This window comes from Cervus canadensis, chromosome 7 (assembly GCF_019320065.1).
Source record: "Cervus canadensis isolate Bull #8, Minnesota chromosome 7, ASM1932006v1, whole genome shotgun sequence".
Lineage (NCBI taxonomy): Eukaryota > Metazoa > Chordata > Mammalia > Artiodactyla > Cervidae > Cervus > Cervus canadensis.
In genome coordinates, this window is record NC_057392.1 from 22,073,391 (window position 1) to 22,080,287 (window position 6,897).

Here is a 6,897-nt window from a genome sequence, read left to right on the forward strand (position 1 = left end):
AGACCTAAACAGACATTTCTCCAAAGAAGACACACAGATGGCTAACAAACTCATGAAAAGATGCTCAACATCACTCATTATTAGAGAAGTGCAAATCAAAACTATAATGAGATATCACCTCACACTGGTCAGAATGGCCATCATCAAAAAGTCGACAAACAACAAATGCTGGAGGGGATGTGGAGAAAAGGGAGCGATCTTGCACTGTTGGTGGGAATGTAAATTGATACAGCCACTATGGAAGATGGTATGGGAATTCCTTAAAAAACTAGGAATAAAACCACCATATGACCCAGCAATCCCACTCCTAGGCATATACCCTGAGGAAACCAAAATTCAAAAAGACACATGTATCCCATTGTTCATTGCAGCACTGTTTACAATAGCTAGAACATGATGATCCATCAACAGATGAATGGATTAAGAAATTGTGATACATATACACAACGGAAGATTACTCAGCCATAAAAAGGAACGTATTTGAGTCAGTTCTGAGGTGGATGAACCTAGAACCTATTATACAGAGTAAAGAGTGTCAGAAAGAGAAAGATAAATATTGTATTCTAACACACATATACAGAATCTAGAAGAATAGTACTGAAGAACTTATTTACAGGGCAGCAATGGAGAAACAAGACAGAGAACAGATTTATGGACATGGGGAGAGGGGAGGAGAGGGTGAGATGTATGGAAAGAGTAACATGGAAACTTACATTACCCTATGTAAAATAGATAACCAACGGGAATTTGCTGTGTGGCTCAGGAAACTCAAACAGGGGCTCTGTGTCAATCTAGAGAGATGGGATGGGGCAGGAGATGGGAGGGAGGTTCAAAAGGGAAGGGATATATGTATACCTATGGCTGATTCATGTTGAGGTTTGACAGAAAACCACAAAATTTTGTAAAGCAATTATCCTTCAATAAAAAAAAGAAGAAAAAAAAAAAAAGATGCTTGCTCCTTGGAAGAAAAGCTATGACCAACCTAGACAGCATATTAAAAAGGAGAGACATTACTTTGCCAACAAAATCCATCTAGTCAAAGCTATGGTTTTTCCAGTAGTCTTGTATGGAGAGTTGGACTACAAAGAAAGCTGAGTGTTGAAGAGTTGATGCTTTTGAACTGTGGTGTTGGAGAAGACTCTTGAGAGTCCCTTGGGCTGCAAGGAGATCCAACCAGTCCATCCTAAAGGAAATCAGTCCTGAGTATTCATTGGAAGGACTGATGCTGGAGTTGAAACTCCAATACTTTGGCCATTTGATGTGAAGAACTGACTCCTTGGAAAAGACACTGATGCTGGGAAACATTGAAGGCGGGAAGAAAAGGGGACGACAGAGGATGAGATGATTGGATGGCATCACTGACTAGATGGAAATAAATAAGCTCCAGGAGTTGGTGATGGACAGGGAAGCCTGGCGTACTGCAATCCATGGGGTTGTAAAGAGTCAAAGACAACTGAGCAACTGAACTGAACTGCCTCCTTCAAAGCCTTTAAATAACTGACTCCTGAAAGTGAAAGCTAGAACATCATCTGGGTGATCCCTGTGGGCATGTTACTCAGTGACAAACGGGGGGTCTTGAACGGCTATAGGATTCTGGGTGTCCCTTAAATATTAACTTTTGTTGCTGTTGTTCAGTCGCCAAGTCGAGTCCCACTCTTTGCGACCCCAAGGACTTTAGCATACCAGGCTCCCCTGTCCTTCACTATCTCCTGGAGCTTGCTCACACTCATGTCCATTGAATCTGTGATGCCATCCAACCATCTCATCCTCTGTCATCCCCTTCTCTTGCCCCCAGTCTTTCCCAGCATCAGGGTCTTTCTCATCTGGTGACCAAAGTATTGACACTTCAGCTTCAGCGTCAGTCCTTCCAATGAAGGTTCACAAAGTCAGGTTTATCTATTATAATCCCTAGATGAATCACTAAATGATAACATAAATCTTTACACAAATCACACAATACATATATTTCAGAAGCTAATAAACTAAACGGAATACTGAAAAAAGTTCAAATAACCTCAAACAGGGCAGGAAAACAGGAACAAATACCCCAACCAGAGGAGCAGACAGAAAGCAGATAAAGCTGTAGACAGATCCAAGCACCTCAATGATTTTATTAAATGGAAATACACTAATTATTAGAAGAGAGATAATTAGAAATAATAATTAGAAGAGAGACTGTCACATTGGATAAAGATAATAAAAACATAAAAACAAGATCCCAGGATGTGCTATCTATAAGAAATCCACTTTTCAAAAATCATTTTGAGTCAACTTTATTTTTATTTTAAAAAATTTTGGTGAAACTGGAGCCCATTATACAGAGTGAAGTAAGCCAGAAAGATAAACACCAGTACAGTATACTAACGCATATATATGGAATTTAAAAAGATAGTAATGATAACCCTATATGCAAGACAGAAAAAGAGACACAGATGTATAGAACAGACTTTTGGACTCTATGGGAGAAGGTGAGGGTGGGATGAACTGAGAGAACAGCATCGAAACATGTATATTATCAAGGGTGAAACAGATTGCCAGCCCAGGTTGGATGCATGAGACAAGTGCTTGGGGCTGGTGCACTGGGAAGACCCAGAGGGATGGCGTGGGGAGGGAGGTGGGAGGGGGGGTTCAGGATGGGGAACACATGTAAATCCATGGCTGATTCATGTCAATGTATGGCAAAAACCACTACAATATTGTAAAGTAATTAGCCTCCAACTAATAAAAATAAATGGAAAAAAAAAAAAAAACTGGTGTGGAGGTTTGTGCTGAGTCTTCATTGTGGTGCTAAGGCTTCTCCAGCTGCGGTGCACTGCTCCAGACTGTGTGGGCTCAGTAGTTGCATGGACTTAGTTGCTCTAAGGCATGTGGGATCTTAGTTCCCTAACCAGGGATCAAATCTGTGTCCCCTGCACTGGAATGCAGATTCTTAACCACTGGACTGCCAGGGAAAGTCCCAAAAAATCCATTTTACATACAACACTATATATGGCTTACACATTAAAAACAAACAAACAAAAAAATCCCCAAAGAAAACAGCAGGTCCAAGTAGTTTAACAGGTGAGTTCTAACCAACTTCCAAGAAACAGGTGAACCAGTAAGAAAACAGAGTGGAGATTCTTCAAACGATCCTTGAGGCCTTGACTCTGGTGCCAAAACCAAGACACAGGGAGAAGCCCACCCCACGGCTTCATGAGTGCTGCCAGGATGCTGGAGCAGATAATTTTAGGAAGAACGCACCACAGGCTGACGGGATTACCCACAAACACCGGATGGTTTAATTACAGAAAATCCGGAAATGCAACTCCCTTGAGGGATTAACAGGGAAAGGGTGCTTGTGGGTACAGGCAGGTGGCAGGGCGGGGCAGGCATCCTGAGTGAGTGAAGTCTAAGCAGCACCCTGAAGATGACCCAGAGTGGGGGTCTCAGCACGGGGCTGGGGGGGTGGTGCCAGGCTCTCCCAAGACAGCCTGTCCCCCACTGACGCCCTTGGGCGTCACAGCACAGGAGCAGCAGGACTTGGCCTGTGCTTCAAAAGGTGAGGAATCTGGTGGCAATTATTATCTCCCAGCAATGACCGGCGGGCCCCCTCCATGTGTCCCCTCGGCCCTGGGCAGCAGAGTGATGAACACCCAGCTGGCCCTTCACTGGGCTCGTCCACACGGATTCCAAGTCCACAGCGGGCAAAGCTGATGTGATGGAACGGCCTGGCTGAAGGCAGGAAGAGGAGACAGAGATGCAGATGTGGGTGGGAGGGAAGGCCCTCTCCCAAGTGGTTCCAAAGACCCAGGGCCCTGGCTCAAGAATGTGTGTCCACTCCCTCAACCACCTGTAGGCCCCAGCGCAGAAGGCTGGCCCCGAGGGCTCCCTGTGGGCCCAGCGTGCAGGGTGCTCTGAGCCTGGGGTCTGGTCCACCGCCTCCTTCCTCCTCTATCCTGGCTCAGGCTCTCCTTTCGGGGGCATCTGTGCCCTCTAGTTTGGGGCCTGGTTTGCCCGAGGGAAGGCCGAGTGTTTCCCCACGGTCCGGGGAAGCGTGGACAGAAGGGAATTCACCCCACCCTCCCCCAGCGCGGGGCTCTGGTTGGCTGGGGCTGGTCCCTGGCCAGCAGTGATAACAACCCAGTGATCTCAGCTCCATATAGTAGGCCTGGGACTCCCTTCCTCCCTTGTCCCTGCGGCCCACGCCCAATGGTCCCTGTCAGCCCTCTGGGCTCTGGGCAGTGCCCAGGGGGTGCAGGGGGTGGGGGACGTGAAGGCCAAGCTCCATGCCCCCCATGTCCCACAGGGCCGGACCTCAGGTGGTCTCCTCCTCTCTGGATACTGGAGGGTCTGGTGGGTGGGGGCTGGCGCTCACCCTCCACCAGCCCTCAAGGCTTCTTGCCCTGAGGAGCCCGTGTGTGCACATGTGCGTGTAGGGGGGCACCAGCCCTGAGCAGGCAGGGCCGGGCTGGGCAAGGTGGCGCCCGGGGTCTGCAGGTGGGACTCCCTGCCGTGCCGTCACCCAGGCAAGCTGCCCTAGGAGGAGAACCCCGCGAGAATCCCCAAGACTGCCCTGCCCCGAAGCTCCAAGTGTTTCATGTGGTTCCAACTTGTCGAGTACATCACCCAGAATTTCAAAGAGCCACCAGGAAGGCAATCCTTCGTCTCTCCTTTCCCTCCGAGCCGGTTCCAACGTCAGGTCCTCTGCCAGGAGGGTAAGCCCACACCCGCACGCACACACTCACACCAACTTGAAAGGAATGTGTCAACACCGCTCCCTGGAGCCAGCCCAAGTCACAGGGACGTCCAGTCGCTCACACACAGCTTGGCCGAGCCCCGTGGGGTGGGGACAGGCTGTGGGCATGCACCCCTGGAGTGCGTGGGGCTCACGATCTGGTCTGGCTGCCCCAGGGCACCCCTGCCTGGCAGCTCCCAGTCTGAGGTCCCCACTCCACAAGCCTGGGTGCCCCCACTGTGCTGCTGCCAGGGCCCCACGGGAGCTGCTCCAACGGGGCCATCCCCAGCCACAATGGCAGCAACCTGTGCAGAGGGACGGAGGTGGTCAGGTCTCACCCAGCGGGGCTGTGTCTGTGGGCACAGGTGGAACCTGCCTGGCCGCACCCACGGGGGCTGCATCAGCCCCTATTCAGTTGAGGAACCCAGGGTGCCGGGGCCTGACCGGCTCACCCGGCTGCTGAGGGTTGCCTGCATGTGGCGGTCAGCCCAAGGCCCCACCCCTGCCAGGAAGGAGGGGAGAAGCCAGAGGGGGACACGGCACAGCTTCCCGAGGCAGGGGTGGAGCAGACCGCAGTGTGGAGTCCGTGCCCCAGACCACACGGTGCCCCAGGAGGGAAGGTGCTGGTAGAGAGGGAGCCTGGGGGTGACGGTGGGCCCAGGTAGATAGCCTTGTGGGACAGAGGCTGGAAGGGCGGCCTCCGCGTGACCCATCTGTGCTGGTGTCCTCAGAAGCTGGGCTTCACTCCAGCGGAGGGTGGGGGCCCCAGGATGAGTCCACACCCAGGAACCCTGGGTCGTGGGTGGGGAAGGCAGACTGTCCTGTCCTCTACAGGGGTGGAACCAGGCCCCTTCAAAGGCCGCTCCAGCATCCTGCTGTGCTCTGAGGCACTGGGAAGGCACCCAGGGCCTCGGCATAGCCTCCTGGCCACGTCATCTGCAGTCAGGCCTTGGGGTGGGCGGACCAGCAGCAGGGGAGCCTGGGTCACCGGGGTGGGTTCCGTCCTCCACCCAGGGCCCCTGACTGACACATACGAGGAGTGCAGAAACCAGCACGACCTCAGAGCAACCTGACTCTATAAAAACCAGACAGGAAGCAGCCATGGCCACACATGGGAGGGAGTGGGGAATGGACCCTGAGAGCTCTATTCTTCCAGTCACCCGGGCCAGAGCCCACAGCGACGCCCTGGCCAGGACACACCCAGGACACGGCAGTGAGTAGGCTCCCACGCCCACAGCTCTGCTCACCATCCCCGGAACCAGACAGGCAAATTGGAGAACGAGGGTGGGCACTCACCCCAAACATCCTAACACCTGCGGAAGCCCAATGCCATGGGAGAGGGGCGCCAAACCAACAGAAACATTCACAGAGCAACCAAACACCCTGAAACAAACCTAACTAAAATCCCCAACGGGAAAAGCTCAGGATACGTGCACAGCAGGCAGGAGGGAAAGTGTGGGCAGGGGTCTCACGTGGGGGCCTCAACCACCTGCACAGCTGTGAGGTGTGTGCTGCATACCTGCTCTTGCTCGGCGGCTGGGGTCTTGGTGCCAGGCAGAGGGTGCCCACGTGACCAGCCCCTGATAAACCCCCTCAGCGCTTGTCTCCCAGGAGCTCCCTGCTGGTGGACCAAGTGCACCCCATGTGACCTGGCCAGGAGGGTCCCAGGAAGCCTGTGTCTGGTGTCCCCCGACCTCTCCCCAGGCCATGTTTCTGGAGGTGCTGGTGCCCCTGGGCCTTTCCCGGTAAGAGCTGGCAGCTGTGAGGCCTCCCGAGCACCCCCTGAACCCAGGGTGGCATCAGGGACCCCACCTCACTATCCTGTCAGAGATCAAAATAGTACAAAGTGGGACGGAAGCCCCTCAGCAAAGGGCAGAATGAGCGCTGCTGGGAGGGGCCAAGCCCCAGCTGTACACACGCGGAGCCAGGGAGAAGGGGGCAGAAGGACGTCATGGGGCCACATGGGAACAGTATGGCAGGTCAGTAGCTGGCCTCTGCACCAACACAGCCCGAGACCAGGCTCACGTCAGCAGCTGTGATGAGACCCGCAGCCGTGACGGGTGTGAGATTGGAGGGCAGGGCAGTAGCACCGTCCCAGCGCCCACTGGTCTCCCCTTGCCCGATGAGGTTGGTGAAAACATCCACAGACCCTGACGCGGACACCAGGAATTCAGGGGAGACCA